The 17,839-nt window shown below is 40.2% G+C and overlaps 1 pseudogene; it reads right to left on the minus strand.

Annotated features, from left to right (window-relative positions):
• Positions 1–5,601: 5,601 nt before the first annotated feature.
• Positions 5,602–5,956, minus strand: LOC131761009 (large ribosomal subunit protein P1 pseudogene; annotated as a pseudogene).
• Positions 5,957–17,839: the final 11,883 nt, after the last annotated feature.

The following is a 17,839-nucleotide window of genomic DNA, read 5'->3' on the forward strand; positions in this document are numbered from 1 at the left end:
CATCATGAGCTCACAGCATTTATCTCTGAACTCAACTACTTATTTCAAGTTTGTCTCCCTACAGGATTGTAAACTCCATGAGGGTAAGCATCCTGTTTTGCTCACTACTAGTTCTTCACCCAGTGGCTGGTCCACAGAATAGGTTGCAAAAATATTTGTGAAATAGATGTTGGAAAGCAGAAGCTGGGCAAAGACTTTTAAAGTATGGTGTGAATGTGTGTGTGTGTGTGTGTGTGTGTGAGCTTGTGCACGTGTGTGCATGTGTGAGTGTTCCTGCCTGTGTGCTGCAGTCCTGAAGAATCTAGTTCCCTTCTCTGCAGAACATGTAGCTCCACCTCACACTTAGAGCCTAGCCAACTAGAATGGCCCTTTGGGGACTCTTTGGAGCTACTCTATTTCAGTCCCTTCCTCAAGCCACCCAGCCGGGCTGCCCTCATCCCCAGGGAGCCACAAGATCAGAGCCACAGCCATTTCTTACATACTTACTAACTGGTGTGGAAGATGGTGGCTGAAAATTAAGGAGAATAAATAACCAGCCTAGCGACAGTTAATGTTTTCAAAGAACAGAGAATGAAGGGCATTTACAGTATATTTAGATCTCCAAACACAATACTTCAAGAAATAGACATCTAGAGCCGCTCATTTGGTCTCAGCCACATCATTGACCAATTAACAACCATATACTGAGAATGTACTTTGTGCCAAACACCATGCTAAGTACAGGTATAGAGAAAACTGCAAGTCCTTGTTGGCCAGGGAAGAGGCATGGACCAGAAAAAGAAATAACAGAATTACAATACAAACTGATAAACGTGTCCATATGAGAAGCACAGAGCACTTTACATGGCACCACTTTCTTCTGGATGAAGTCAAGAAAGTTTTTCCAAAGGGAGCAACATCTGAGCTAAGTTTTTCAGATCTAGAGTTAATCAGATGAAGGAGAGGCATGTGTAAATGCATGGAGGGTGAGAATATAATGCTTGTTGGGAAATCCAGGTGCTGATAAGACAGGAATGCTAATAATAAAAGTAATAGAAATATAGTAGCTAACGCTTTTATAGCACTTACCACGTGCCAGACCCTGTTCTAAGCGTTTTACACATTCTAACTCATTGAACAACTAGAGCTTAGGGCTCCAGGAGTTGAAAGAATTTGGGAGAAGCCAAGTTCAGAAGTAGATGGTTCCAGATCTTGGTGGTTTTATGAGTAGGCTTGGGAGGTTAGGATTTGATTATGGGAAGATGGGGAGTTACAAAAGGGCATGATTTGATCTTGACAAGTAGATGTTTTAGAATGATTAGTTTCATTGTACGGTGGTGGATGGATAAGAGTGAGCTTCAGACTGGAGTCCGGGAGATCAGTGAACAGACTGCTGGAGAGTTCCAGCTGAGAGATTGGAACGCCTGTATCAGGAAGCAGTATTGGGAGGAGTCAGTATAGTTTGAGTTGCTGAGAGCCACACATCTAGATGCAGAGTTCGTTCTTTTTTTTCCAGCTTTATTGAGGTCTACCTAATATACAATGCTTTACATATTTGCTGTAAATTTTGATGAGTTTGGACATATGCATACTCTCTCTGAGTCTACAGTCTTTACTGCTTTCCTTACCACACAGTGTCTCGCAGATGTCAGAACACTTGAGATATCCCTGACACTGCCCTCTGGACTTCCTTCCTTACCAGCTGGGCTATCTAATGGACCACTTTATTTCTCTGAGCCTCGATTTCCTCATGTGCTAAAGGAAGGTAGTAAGACCTTCTCTGCTTACATGCAGAACAGGTCAACTCACTCTGTGCTTTCTGAATATTAAACTGTGATGTAAACGTGAGGGCTGGATTGTGCAGATACAGAAGAGGAGGGTAAGGATGAGAATGAGGATGAGGATGGGGACAGCCACACCTTTCCAGAAACCATTTCCCTTTGGTTTCACAGGCCAAGCTCAACCCATTAACTTAATATTTCATAGTACCTTGTCCTGTTCCCCATCCCCTTCCAGAAAAACAATGATTTCTCTCTCTTCTCTTGTCGCATTAAAATTGTGCTCACAACTCAGCCTTTACATCAAACAGATTGCAGTCCTTAAATAATGATTAATTCTGGATAGATTACTATTGATGTCTGATTCAAGACCTGAACCCTCCAATGTCCAGGGACTAGGAGGACAATTTTACATATACGTACCCTTACGGTTGGACTTGAAGACCGGAGTATTTGTGTTGCTGTGTTATTTAATTATTCAAAATAGAAGTCACCCACTACGGAAAATGACTGCTTGCAATGTGTAATTTGCCTTCCAAACAAACTCATTTGGGCTTTGACATTTGACAGAGAAAGGTCTGGGAAGATGAGCTGTTTGGAAAGTGTGTCTCTGCATCTGACACTGCCTGAACTTTGGTAGGTTGATTTTTACAATTGCCAGATCATCAAAGGTTACACTCATTTAAATTCTCCCTTTACTAACAAAGAAAGAAAACAAAATGCCACAAGCTGCCTTAACCTGCTGTCCTCCACTACATGCACTAGCTGAGGACTCTCATAAAATTCTTAATGTCTGCAAAAGGTGCAGTGAATTTGACAAAATTAATCTACCATACCCTTGTGCACACTTTCTGCATCCTTTCCTCTTCGAAAATGCAGAGAGCTCTTGCTCTATTAAATTCTGCTCTGTATAAAACTCTCTTCCATCAGTACTCATTCAGCCCTCCATTCCTTCACTTTCCAGATATTCTTGGTTTGTTTGGTGTCAGGGCACAGAGCTGGGTACATACGGCTGAATGTGTCTGCTGTTCCCATCTCTTTCCTATGATGCTGAAATAATCTTCTGACTAGTGTCCCTTTCCCGTTTTGCTCCAGTCTTTCCCTCCACAGGCACACTGGAGCCCTCTGATAAAGCACTAATGTGACTATTTCCCTCCAGTGACTGCAGAAATTGCCATTATACAACTGAGTCTGACACATGGAGCCTTTATTTTATTAATTCACTTTACAAATAGTTATTTAGTACCCAGTATGTGGCAGGCATATTGTACAAGGTATTGGGAGATATAGCAGTGATTAAAATGGGCAATGACATGGCCGTCACAATAGGTAAGTAAATAAACAGAGCACAAAAGTAAATATATAGCTTTGAACTATCTAGTTAAGAAATAAACACGACTATAAGAGAATAAGAGAGGACATCCCACTTAGGTTGGTATGAGGAGGCTGGGGGAGGTCTCTGGAGTCTGAAGGAGTGACAATCTGGGTAAAGCTTGGAACATGAGTAGGAGGTGAGAAAGCCTATGATGTGCTCAAGAAGGGCATTGTGTTGACAGCCTGCTGCTCAAGGAAGAGAAGTGAAGGTGGACAGGAAACGAGGGACCTGGCCATGTAATACCTTATAAGGTGGTCGTCCTCAGCCCTGATGTTCAATGCTTGGGAAATTTTTTAAACTGCGGATGCCCGATCCTTACCCCAAATCAATTCATTTGAATCCCATAGGGAGGAGCCTGAGCATGCATCAGTTTATAAAGCTCTCCAGGTGGTTCAAATGTGCCAGCCAGCGTTGAGAACACGTGCTGTTCACTCTTCTAAATTGACCCAGCCTCCCACTATGTTTATCTCCATCTTGCCCATCCATTCCCTAACACTACCCCATAGCATCCTCTCTTCCCCTTGTATACTAACCACTTTCATATCTCTTCATTTCTGCTTAACTAGTTTCCTCAGCCTAAAAGTCAATGCCCTGCCCCCAGTATCAGTTAGGGATGGTTTTGGCTGCAAGTAATTAAAACCCTGACTAGGAATAGCTTAAATAAACAGAGGCTTGTGTTTCTCATATTATGAGTGTCAAGGTAGGTATCAGCTGGCATTGTTCAGAGGCTTAGTAATACCAGGGCCTGCAAGTCAGCCTTCAGTGCAGGAAGAAGGGAAGAAAGATGAGCCTCAGGTCATTTTCATCAGGAAAACTAGAGTTTTCCTAGAACCACACTCTGGCTGACTTCCCCTTGTGTCCCCTTGGTCATATCTGCATGAGGAGCCTTCTTTACCTGCACGGGGTAGGCTGAGAGAGTAAAGGGTGGATATGAAATTATTCACTTAGATCGACCGTGTTCCATCACCTAGAGCTTGGTGCTGGGGTTCTGTTAAATGGAATAAGGGGAGGTAGCTGTTGTTTAGACAACAGACACTGTCTTCCACACATGCTCATAATCTGCTCAATGAAACCCTACCATCCCTGAATAAATGAAAATTGTGGTTCAGGGAGGAAAAAGTTACATACCCAAGGTAACTGGTGCTAGTGGTTAGGAGAGACCAAGCAGAAGGGTTCCTTGCTCACACAGTGTTTACACTCAGCTTTAAGTTAAAGGACTTCCTGTGAGTGATGAAGAGTTGGGACATGAGGATTTGGAGACAGGGTCCAGGTGCAGGTTTGCATCTTGAGAAAACAACAAACTCTAGTGGTCTGACGGGACTCCTGGGTTTGTGTTCCATAAAATTAAAGGACTTCAGAGAAGTAGAACAGCAAGGAGGGGTATGGGAAGATCTCTTGGATGACCCTAGAGGATATGGGATCTAATAGGTTTTCCTTGGTAGAAAGTAGGAGAAAAGACCCAGGCTGCCAAGAATACAACTCCCAGTACCACTTTCAATACCTCCATGAGTTTTGGAAGAGGATGAGAGTCTAGAAAGAGATGATACAAAGCTCTGCCAGGATCAGGGGTTAAAACTGCCCTCAATAATTTCAGCTGCCATTGTGATCAGTGTGTCTGTGTACATATATCCTGGCTGCGAAGGGACCGCTTCCTCCAAATTGCTCTTTGAAGCACATTCTTGTAATTGAACCCTAGCCCGAGATGTCCCTGGCATTTTCTTTTTTTTAAGCAAAAATTTATTTTAATCAATGTCCTTTCTGCTGTGGGTAGTGGAATAAACAATAGTCTCTCACCCCAGGGAAATAGGCATGGCTTGCTGCTCAGAAATATGGGTGGTGAAATTAATCAAATCCCTTCTACTTTCAGCTGCTGACCCTAGACTCATGTGTGGAAACCCATACACCATCACTACTATCATTATATGCATCATTTTCATTAAATCCTTATAAACTAAAGAGGTAGATTTCATTATCGTACCTGTTTTTCAGATGAGGAAGTGGAGGCGAAGAGAGGTTAGGCAGGTCTAACTGGAGTGGTCAGGACTAGAATCTGGGCAGTCTGGCTCCAGAGCATGTGCTCTCAACTAGCATGCTACTTCCTGCCATAACCTATTATAGTATACTGCCTCCCAGTTAGGAATGTCTTCCTCATACCCACTTGGAATCTGTCTTCTGGTACCCACTCTAAGTTTAAGACTATTAAAAGCCAACCATCCTACTCACTACGTAACCAGAGGCCACCGAAGTAAGCCACAGACAACTCATGTAAGTTTTAAGAACCAGTTGTCACCTCTCGTTTCTACCCCTTCTTCTCACTTTCTCCCCATTCCCTTGTTTATCCCTCCTCTTGGCTTTGCCTCTGGCCCCATGCTTGCATCTAAAATTGGACTAAATTTGGCTTTCATTTTTTAATCCACTATACTTTTTTTTTTTCTTTTTTTGAGCTCAGCTTTTTATTGAACATGTTACTAAGGAGGTTTAGTCAAAAAGACCAAAGCCCATGTCATCATCAGACTCTTCAGATTCTTCTTTCTTTGCTTCCACTTTCTTCTCCTCAGCTGGGGCAGCAATTGGTGGAGGGGGCAGGAGCTCCTGCTGGTGTAGCACCAGCTGCTGGGGCAGGTCCACCTGCCCCCACGTTGCAGATGAGGCTCCTGATGTTGACATTGGCCAAAGCCTTTGCAAACAAGCCTGGCCAGAAAGGTTCAACATTTCCATCAGCTGCTTTAATGAGAGCGTTGGTCTTATCCTCCATGACCGTCACCTCATCATCATGCAGGATGAGGGCCAAGTAGATACAGGGGAGCTCTGAGACGGAGGCCATGGTGTGGGCGGGTGCTAGGCAGGCGCTGCCCGGCGCGGTGCTAGTCACCAGATGAAGTGAGGGACTCACCCCAACGTGGCCTTAGCTTCCTTGGAAGGACAGAACACCTTAGCTGCAGCTGAGGAAAAGCTAATCCACTGTACTTTTTTTTTTTTCTTTTGTGGTATGTGGGCCTCACTGTTGTGGCCTCTCCCGTTGCGGAGCACAGGCTCCGGACGCGCAGGCTCAGCGGCCATGGCTCACGGGCCCAGCCGCTCCTTGGCATGTGGGATCTTCCCAGACCGGGGCACGAACCCGTGTCCCCTGCATCGGCAGGCGGATTCTCAACCACTGCGCCACCAGGGAAGCCCATCCACTGTACTTTTAAAGGAAAGGAATTGTCTGACTTTCCCACTCCAAACTCAAATTGGATCTCCCAGATGCTTTGGCTAGTTTTATGGAGCTACTCCAAACCCTCTTGACCCCAATTTCAGCGTCAACTATGTCTGTTCCAACTCCTCAAAAAAAGGTGCCATTGGCCTTCCAGTTTTCCTTTTGCCATTGTCGGTGTTTATTTTTTTAAGCTAGTGTTTGTTGAGTTCTTGCTTTGTATCAAGCACTGTGTTAAGCACTTTCTCTGTTTTGTCTCACTTGATTCACCCCTAAACCCTGTGGGGTAAGTATTAGTATTATCTCTATTGTACAGACAAAAATTGATCCCCAGCAAGATTCACTCACTTGCATAGGTTTGCACAGCTATAAGTAGACAGATAGGACCCAAGCCCATGTCTGGCTGGTACCAAATTTCTCTCTTCTAGGGCTTCACAAAACAAGCCTAAATCTTCCTTCATATGTCAGTCTTTTAAATATTAGCCAACAATTCTTACATTTGCCTGAGTCTCCTTTAGTTTCAACAACCACAGGTCCAGCCACCCGCTTCATTTGCCATGATTTTACCTTCATCTCCTCATCATCCTTCTCTCCTCAGTGTGTCCAGCGTTAATCTGCTTTTGGAGTTTGGTGTAGACCTGCATTCACTATTCCAGGTGTGGCCTGATTAACATAACATGTACAGTTGGCCTGTCCCCTCCTTCATCCTTTATGGTCTGTTTCTGGCGATGAAGTCATACATTATTTCAACAACCTCTAAGGCCCTAATCAGCAGAATGAATGAGTCCAGAGAGAAGTTGCTTCTGAGGGTGTCGACTGTTGACTCTGGAAATGGATAAAGTGAATGAAAGTAGAGGAGAAACAAAGCCTGGTGAGGAGGACTGTTGGGAGACTAGACTCTTGTGATGGGAGTGGGGGGGTCATTGACCGCAGATGCATCGGTTCATATGTAACGTATTACCCCACATCGGGACGCCAATGGTCGAGCTCTTACCTGACAGTTCCCTGGTGGGAAGGCCACCTTGAGGCTATCTGATGTACTTAGTGTTCTGCTCAGCAGTTAGTGTTTTTGATGCTGAGCCTCTTTGGTCCTTGTGATCCTGTGACATAATGGAATCAAATTAAAGGCCCATTTACCAGCTTTATTGCCTATTATTTATAATACTCTGATTCCAAAGTGCTTCTTTATAGAGTACTTAAACTGCCATCGCTGGATAGAGCTCGCCATAAATGTCTTCACATGCATGGCACATTATGTCCCATAGCCTCAGCAAAAAAAGGGAAAAGATTATTCTCAATTTTTTCATATAGTCTATTTTATTGTTTTATTGTAATAAACTGCCATACCTTACACCACTTTAAAATCAATAGTTTGCATTAAACATAATGAAACATGGCCATTAATCTTGTTTAGCATTTCTGCTATTACTTTCTGGTAGTGAATCCACAATATAGAAAAGGTAATAATTATTCACTTCCAATCAATAGGAACATTTTCAAATGCTCCTGTGTCTCCCACTGCTATTGCATCGATGGGTGTTGATGACAATGGGGGTGTAGATTTAAAGACCCCTGGTGGGCACGAAGTTCTTCATGCCCTCCTTGCACCTGCTAGCACATTCCCTGACTCTCAGAGCATCCTTTTTAATTCCTTGAGACAATATGACAGAATGGTTAAAGACCTAGGCTTTGGAGTCAGACAGCCTAAGCTTAATTCCCAGTTCCAACACTCACCGGTACCATCTGAACAACTTTGGGCATGTTATGTAACCACTCGCTGCCTCAGTTTCCCCATCTATGAAAAGGGAATGCGAATGTCTACCTTGCATGTTTGTTGTAAATATTACATGCAAACTTACAGGACATGCTTATCACAGTGTCTGAATTGTGTTACGTGCACTAGAAATGATAACTACCATTATTATGCCATGCACACGTGGCATTGAGAATGGCCTGGTACACAGCTGTTGTTTCTGAAGAGCTAGTAGCAAAGGCAGGTGAAATGGTGGGTGCTGTTTCTATCATTTTGTTCGTTCATTTCCAGCTGGCATAAGAATATCCAGCTGTGCTTTTTGGTGGTACCCAGCATCTGGACTTGAAACACTGACAGGAGAAATTGGGCCATCAATTTGGCTGTGATGCAAGAGGCCTTTTAACTCCCAACCCTTTGCTCTGCAGCAACGTCTCTGTGGAGACAGCACTAGGCTGAATACATGCTTTTGTTAGTAAATACCCTTTGATCAACACTCAAGTCAAATATAACAAGTGGAGATGGTGAATTCTTAAGCTGTAATTGATGGCATGGCTTTTCCTATCCTGTTTAATTCAGCAACTGTTTATTGAACAGGTAGCATGTACCAGGAGAAAGCCTAGGTGTTACAGAGTAAAGAGATTCAAAGATTAATAAAGCATAATATTTGCTGTATAAATATCTTAAAATCTAGGCAAAGACACACATGTCACCTAAATAACTTGAGTCCAAAGTACAGAAAGAAAGATTGATTCTATTGAGCAGGGGGAAGTTATTTCAGCTAAAGCACAAGTGAGTAGACCCTCATCAGGAAAACAGAGGAGAAAGACTATTCCAGAGAGAGAGAACAACAGAGGCAAATGTCAAAGGGGGACAAATGCACATCTCAATGTTGCTTTGTTAGAATAAAATCCTTCTAAATTCCCTGCTGCCTAAAACGCATCTCATAGCTCCATAGTTTCTCAGCCTTAGTCCACTCACTATATTATCCTACCTAACCCAGCTTCCTAACAAACACTACGCCAAGACCGTTTGTACATTTTGAACAACATGTCCCCTGTTTCATGCCTCTCTAAGCTTGCATTTACTGGCTCTTGGACTCAAAGTTAATTTATCTACCTGAAAAACTATTCTCCTGGAAGACTCAAGCTCAAATATCACCACCTCTATGCAGCCTTCCCTGATACTCTCAGATAATATCACAGTATGTCGCAACTCTTTGTCGGCATGTCTGTTGTCTTGTTCCTTGAATGGATGAATGCACAAATGAATGAATGGATGGATGAATGGAATCATGTATAATATATTCAGAAAATGGCAAGTCTACAGGGATTGGGACCTAGCCCATTTGGGGACACAGTGAGCTGGGCTTATAGGACAGGCTAAGGAATTTCAAATTTATTTTATATAAGATTATGTGAGCAATTATACTCCAATAAAGATGTTAAAAAAAAGATTATGTGAATGACCAGAATCATCTCCTAAGAAGATTAACCTAACAGCAGCCTGTAGACAATTTTGGCAAGGGAGAAACTAGAGGCAGACATACAACTTAGATGATGACATACCAAAATGCAATAGTTACAGCAGAAATGAAGAGAAGAAGAAAGTGGAGGATATGCTAGAGAAAGAACACAAAAGTTGGCCATGGATTGGTTCGAAAAGGGAAGAAGAGTAAAGAGGCAGAGATGAACCTCATATTGCCCCTCTTATCACTGCAAACATTGTTGGGAAAAGATGTTCCTATACCATTCTCCCTACCCCACCTTACTTTAAGAAAAGTTACTAATCTGTTTAGGTCAAATTCCAGGACAGAGGTAGGAGAGTGTACCCCAGGGTAGATCACTGAATTATGAACAAAATTGTCATGCTCTCTTCTAGTCTCTCCTTTCATTGCAGCCAGATCAATAAGTTAGCTCATCAAGCTTGCAACTTCCCCGTCTTTCCTGTCAAGAACGCTAGGACCTTGGTATGCAAAGCATGGTCCATAAGCCAGCAGATCCAGCAGCAGCAGCAGCAGAGAACTTGGAGAAATACAGATTCTTGGGTCCCACTCCAGAGCTACTAAGTCAGAGTCTGCATTTTTAACAAGATTGCAGGTAATCGGTATGCACATGAAAGTTTGAGAAGTACTGCTCCAGGAAATTATCACTTCAGTGTCAGACAACTAGCTTAGAAGGTATGACTCTGAACCTGGGCTGCATGTTAGAATCATATGGAGGATTTTTTTTTTAATTTTTAAATTTTATTTTATTTTATTTTTTATACAGCATGTTCTTATTAGTCATCAGTTTTATACACATCAGTGTATACATGTCAATCCCAATCGCCCAATTCATCACACCACCACCCCCAAACCCCAGCCACTTTCCCCCCTTGGTGTCCATACATTTGTTCTCTACATCTGTGTCTCGACTTCTGCCCTGCAAACCGGTTCATCTGTACCATTTTTCTAGGTTCCACATATATGCGTTAATATATGATATATGTTTTTCACTTTCTGACTTACTTCACTCTGTATGACAGTCTCTAGATCCATCCATGTCTCAACAAATGACCCAATTTCTTTCCATTTTATGGCTGAGTAATATCCCATTGTATATATGTACCACATCTTTATCCATTTGTCTGTCGATGGGCATTTAGGTTGCTTCCATGACCTGGCAATTGTAAATAGTGCTGCAATGAGCATTGGGGTTCATGTGTCTCTTTGAATTATGGTTTTCTCTGGGTATATGCCCAGTAGTGGGATTCCTGAGTCATATGGTAGTTCTATTTTTTGTTTTCTAAGGAACCTCCATACTGTTCTCCATAGTGGGTGTATCAATTTACATTCCCACCAACAGTGCAAGAGGGTTCCCTTTTCTCCACACCATCTCCAGCATTTGTTGTTTGTAGATTTTCTGATGATGGCCATTCTAACTGGTGTGAGGTGATACATCATTGTAGTTTTTATTTTCATTTCTCTAACAATTAGTGATGTTGAGCAGCTCTTTATGTGCTTCTTGGCCATCTGTATCTCTTCTTTGGAGAAATGTCTATTTAGGTCTTTTGCCCATTTTTGGATTGGGTTGTTTGGTTTTTTAACACTGAGCTGCATGAGCTGTTTATATACTTTGAGATTGAACCTTGGTCTGATGATTCGTTTGCAAATATTTTCTTCCATTCTGAGGGTTGTCTTTTCCTCTTGTTTATAGTTTCCTTTGCTGTGCAAAAACTTTTAAGTTTCATTAGGTTCCATTTGTTTATTTTTGTTTTTATTTGCATTACTCTAGGAGGTGGATCAAAAAAGATCTTGCTGTGATTTATGTCAAAGAGTGTTCTTCCTATGTTTTCCTCTAAGAGTTTTATAGTGTCTGGTCTTACACTTAGGTCTCTAATCCATTTTGAGTTTATTTTTGTGTATGGTGTTAGGGAGTGTTCTAATTTCATTCTTTTACATGTAGCTGTCCAGTTTTCCCAGCATCACTTATTGAAGAGACTGTCTTTTCTCTATTGTATATCCTTGCCTCCTTTGTCATAGATTAGTTGACCATAGGTGCGTGGGTTTATTTCTGGGCTTTCTATCTTGTTCCATTGATCTATGTTTCTGTTTTTGTGCCAGTACCATATTGTCTTGATTACTGTAGCTTTGCAGTATAGTCTGAAGTCAGAGAGTCTGATTCTTCCAGTTCCGTTTTTTTTTTTTTTTTCCCCTCAAGACTGCTTTGGCTATATGGGGTCTTTTGTGTCTCCATACAAATTTTAAGATTTTTTTTTTCTAGTTCCGTAAAAAATGCCACAGGTAATTTGACAGGGATTGCATTGAATCTGTAGATTGCTTTGGGTAGTATACTCATTTTCACAATGTTGATTCTTCCAATCCAAGAATATGGTATATCTCTCCATCTGTTTGAGTTATCTTTAATCTCTTTCATCAGTGTCTTATAGTTTTCTGCATACAGGTCTTTTGTCTCCCTAGGTAGATTTATTCCTAGGTATTTTATTCTTTTCGTTGCAGTGGTAAATAGGAGGGTTTCCTTAATTTCTCTTCCAGATTTTTCATCATTAGTGTATAGGAATGCAAGTGATTTCTGTGCATTAATTTTGTATCTTGCAACTTTACCAAATTCATTGATGAGCTCTAGTAGTTTTCTGGTGGCATCTTTAGGATTCTCTATGTATAGTATCATGTCATCTTCAAACAGTGACAGTTTTACTTCTTATTTCCAATTTGGATTCCTTTTATTTCTTTTTCTTCTCTGATTGTTGTGGCTAGGACTTCCAAAACTATGTTGAATAATAGTGGCGAGAGTGAATATCCTTCTCTTGTTCCTGATCTTAGTGGAAATGCTTTCAGTTTTTCACCATTGAGAATGATGTTTGCTGTGGGTTTGTTGTATATAGCCTTTATGATATTGAGGTAGGTTCCCTCTATGCCCACTTTCTGGAGTTTTTATCATAAATGGGTGTTGAATTTTGTCAAAATCTTTTTCTGCATCTATTGAGATGATCATATGGTTTTTATCCTTCAATTTCTTAATATGGTGTTTCACATTGATTTATTTGCATATATTGAAGAATCCTTGCATCTCTGGGATAAATCCCACTTGATCATGGTGTATGATCCTTTTAATGTGTTGTTGGATTCTGTTTGCTAGTATTTTGTTGAGGATTTTTGCATCTATATTCATGAGTGATATTGGTCTGTCATTTTCTTTTTTTGTAGTATCTTTGTCTGGTTTTGGTATCACGGTGATGGTGGTCTCATAGAATGAGTTTGGGAGTATTCCATCCTCTGCAATTTTTTGGAAGAGTTTGAGAAGGATGGGTGTTAGCTCATCTCTAAATGTTTGATAGAATTCACCTGTGAAGCCATCTGGTCCTGGATTTTTGTTTGCTGGAAAATGTTAAATCAGAATTTCAATTTCATTACTTGTGATTGGTCTGTTCATATTTTCTCTTTCTTCCTGGTTCAGTCTTGGAAGGTTATACCTTTCTAAGAATTTGTCCATTTCTTCCAGGTCGTCCATTTTATTGACGTAGAGTTGCATCTAGTAGTCTCGTAGGATGTTTTGTATTTCTGCTGTGTCTGTTGTAACTTCTTCTTTTTCATTTCTAATTTTATTGATTTGAGTCCTCTTCTCTTTTTCTTGCTGAGTCTGGCTAATGGTTTATCAATTTTGTTTATCTTCTCAAAGAACCAGGTTTTAGTTTTCTTGATCTTTGCTATTGTTTTCTTTGTTTCTATTTCATTTCTTTCTGCTCTGATCTTTATGATTTCTTTCCTTCTGCTAACTTTGGGTTTTGTTTGTTCTTCTTTCTCTAGTTCCTTTAGGTGTAACGTTAGATTGTTTATTTGAGATTTTTCTTGTTTCTTAAGGTAGGCTTGTATAGCTATAAACTTCCCTCTTAGAACTGCTTTTGCTGCATCCCATAGGTTTTGGATCATTGTGTTCTCATTGTCCTTTGTCTGTAGGTATTTTTTTATTTCCTCTTTGATTTCTTCAGTGATCTCTTGGTTATTTAGTAATGTATTGTTTAGCCTCCATGTGTTTGTGATTTTTACTTTTTTTTCCCTGTAATTCATTTCTATTCTCATAGCATTGTGGTCAGAAAAGATGCTTGATAAGATTTCAATTTTCTTAAATTTATGGTGGCTTGATTTGTAACCCAAGATGTGATCTATCCTGGAGAATGTTCCATGCGCACTTGAGAAGAAAGTGTAATCTGCTGTTTTGGGATGGAATGTCCTATAAATATCGGTTAAATCTATCTGGTCTCTTGTGTCATTTAAAGCTTGTGTTTCCTTATTACTTTTCTGTTTGGATGATCTGTCCATTGGTGTAAGTGAGGTATTAAAGTCATCCACTATTATTATGCTACTGTCTGTTTCCTCCTTTAGAGCTGTTAGCAGTTGCCTTATGTATTGAGGTGCTCCTATGTTGGGTGCATATATATTTATAATTGTTATATCTTCTTCTTGGATTGATCCCTTGATCATTTTGTAGTGTCCTTCCTTGTATGTTGTAACATTCTTTACTTTAAAGTCTATTTTATCTGATATGAGTATTGCTACTCCAGTTTCTTTTGATTTCCATTTGCATGGAATATATTTTTCCATCCCCTCACTTTCTGTCTGTATGTGTCCCTAGGTCTGAAGTGGGTCTCTTGTAGACAGCATATATATGGGTCTTGTTTTTGTATCCATTCAGCAAGCCTGTGTCTTTTGGTTCGAGCAGTTAATCCATTCACGTTTAAGGTAATTATCAGTGTGTATGTTCCTATGACCATTTTCTAAATTGTTTTGGGTTTGTTTTTGTAGGTCCTTTTCTTATCTTTTGTTTCCCACTTAGAGAAGTTCCTTTAGCATTTGTGGTAAAGCTGGTTTGGTGGTGCTGAATTCTCTTAGCATTTGCTTGTTTGTAAAACTTTTGATTTCTCTATTGAATCTGAATGAAATCCTTGCCGGGTAGAATAATCTTGGCTGTAAGTTCTTCCCTTTCATCACTTTAAGTATATCATGCCACTCCCTTCTGGCTTGTAGAGTTTCTGCTGAGAAATCAGCTGTTAACATTATGGGAGTTCCCTTGTATGTTATTTGTCATTTTTCCCTTGCTGATTTCAATAATTTTTCTTTGCCTTTAATTTTTGCCAATTTGATTACTATGTGTGTCGGCATGTTTCTCCTTGGGTTTATCCTGTATGGGACTCACTGTGCTTCGTGGACTTGGGTGGCTATTTCCTTTCCCATGTTAGAGAAGTTTTTGACTATAATCTCTTCAAATATTTTCTCTGGTCCTTTCTCTCTCTCTTCTCTTTCTGGGACCCCTATAATGCAAATGTTTTTGCATTTAATGTTGTCCCAGAGGTCTCTTAGGCTGTCTTCATTTCCTTTCATTCTTTTTTCTTTATTCTGTTCTGCAGCAGTGAATTCCACCATTCTGTCTTCCAGGTCACTTATCAGTTCTTCTGCCTCAGTTATTCTGCTATTGATTCCTTTTAGTGTAGTTTTCTTTTCAGTTATTGTATTTTCATCTCTGTTTGTTTGTTCTTTAATTCTTCTAGGTCTTTGTTAAACATTTCTTGCATCTTCTCCATCTTTCCCTCCATTCTTTTCCCATGGTCCTGGATCATCTTCACTATCATTCTGCTGAATTCTTTTTCTGGAGAGTTGCCTATCTCCACTTCATTTAGTTGTTTTTCTGGGGTTTTATCTTGTTCCTTCATCTGGTACATAGCCCTCTGCCTTTTCATCTTGTCTATCTTTCTGTGAATGTGGTTTTTGTTCCAGAGGCTTCAGGATTGTAGTTCTTGCTTCTGCTCCATATGGAGGACTTTTTAAAATCCCGATTCTCCAATCTGCATCTCAGACCAGTTAAATTAAAACCTTTGGAAGTAGAACCCAGGCTGCAGTGTTTTAAAAAGTTCCCCAGGTGATTCCAATATGTGGCCAAGGTTTAAAAACACTGGACTAAAGTTAAGATTTAGACTGCACACAACAGGAGAAATTGTCTCCTTTCCTCCTTCCCCATCCCCATTTAGCCCTTGCTTCTAAGCCAAGTGTTCCTGTCGGTTTAGCAAAGAGATCATGTTTGGTTTTCTGGCACAGGCAGTGCCAAAATAAGGTGGAAGTTTGATTTCTCAATTTCCTGTCATTGTTTATGTGTTTATTGCCCTTAGGAATTCTTGCAAAGAAAAGAATAGGTGGTGTAAGGCAGTATTCAGGTCTTCTATGTGCCTCATAGGCAAACACCATTTAATAATGCTCCAGCACTTAACTGTTATTAAGATGAAGCTGTACCTCCTGAGAATAGAAATGCCACCAACTAAAACAGAGGACACAGAACAGCTTAGATTAAGGAGAAAGCTTTAAACGGAGCATACTTTCTGTCTCCTCTCTTTATGAACACACATCAGATATTCTTCACTACTTATTCCACACAGTAGTTTTCACCCATTGAGCTCAATGGTTTGCATTTCCCACCCTCCTCCTCAATATTGTACATAAAACTATCTGACCAGAGGTTTGATTTAGTCCACATTTCATACAAGGAATCAGTAATGGGAAAAAAATCCAGAACATTAATTCTCGGTGATGATATCATCAAGAAAGGGAGGGAAATAACATTCTACGGTGTTGGTTTTATTGTAATAATACAGGGCAAGCATTTATCTGAGTGAGGGGCTACAGCTTCTGGATATAAACCACTGTAATAATGAAGGCCAGATTGAATTATTTTCAGCCATGATTAAAGATCAAAGTTTTGTTTGTTTGTTTGTTTTTAATAAACCCAGTCTTGTGTTTCATTGTCAGAAATGGTTTAGGTTAAGCTAGTGGGCTAAATAGAGAGATGGAAAACTGAAGGCCTTTTCAACAAAGTGGCCAAGCAGGAAATATAGGAATGGCCAAATGGATTTGTGCGTGGGTAGCGAGGTGGGTTGGTGTATAGATAAAAGAAGACAGAACCTTTTGAAGGACAGTAAGGGAACATGATCTGGTCTCCCTTGCTGCCAGAAATAGTATTTTCAAGAATAATCATAATGATAATGTCAGCTATCACTTTTTAAATATCTACTATATTACAGGTACTGGATTAGATGCTCTAAAACATTTATTTGGCTCATTTGATCATCTGATTTTAATAATAAACTTGTAGGGCAGGTATTATCTCATTTTTAAAAGAAGGGATCTAAGGTGTACAGATGTTAAGTAATTTGTTCAAGAAATTTATGGGGCTAGAATTTAAGTCTATCTTACTCTTAAAACATACAGCTCTTTTCACGGTACATTGTTCCCTCCAATTAATTTAATGATTCTTCACGTGGGAGTGGGAGTGGATGGATACACATCGCTTTGTGAATGTGAGACACTCTCTTCAGAAAAAAAAAAAAAAAAGTGCATTTCCTCCCATGTACAAAATTTTATGAAATTTCAAGGAGTTTCTTGATCACCTAAATCCATAGAGAGTTCCACATTAAGAAGCCCATCCCCCAAAACTTAAGTAATGAATAGAGGTGAGAAGGAAAGCAGATAAACAAGAAAAAGCAGTAGACAGTTTACGAGGCATTTCCTGGACTTGCTCTGTTTGGAGCAACTGTATTTCTGGAGTTTCGTTCTCTTAAAATTGTCTTTTAAATTAACATGCAATATACATATATTTGCATAATTGCAAGTTAATTCTTAAAAAAACACTATCACCCCAAACTCTCTGGGGAAAAAAAAAAAAAACACATACACCCACTGCCACTTAAACTTCCGTGATGTAATGGTCATTGTCCATTAAAATGCACACCATGCTGTGGCTGTGAAGTGACCTGAGACATACTGGCATCAATACAGGTCATTTCCTGCCCATAGGATCATACTGTCATCACTCTCTCCTCAGTAATGGAGCATGCTTTATTACAGTGGAGTGGTTTTGTTTTTAATGGGTGCTCACTGAAAATAATACCTTTTAAAATGTGCTAGTGTCTAGTGCCCTATATTTCTCTTGACTAATTTGAAATAATGCCGTGTTTCATGTACAGACAATCAGTCTATAATGGCCCTGCCCATCATCAGCACCAGGGCATTAACTTTCTCCACTTTCAAGTGCATCCTTAACATGCACTCAGTGGTTTGTGACTTCTCTTCACCCATTCTGTTCTGCTCTACCCATTCTATTCAATTCTTTTTTCTTTAAGGATGTCTTTCATTTCTGATACCATCCAGATTAATTTGATCAATTTATATTGGAGAAAAATTTCACCTGATATGGACCCCGCAGCCCTTATGAGCAGCT

This window comes from Kogia breviceps, chromosome 8 (assembly GCF_026419965.1).
Source record: "Kogia breviceps isolate mKogBre1 chromosome 8, mKogBre1 haplotype 1, whole genome shotgun sequence".
Classification (NCBI taxonomy): Eukaryota; Metazoa; Chordata; class Mammalia; order Artiodactyla; family Physeteridae; genus Kogia; species Kogia breviceps.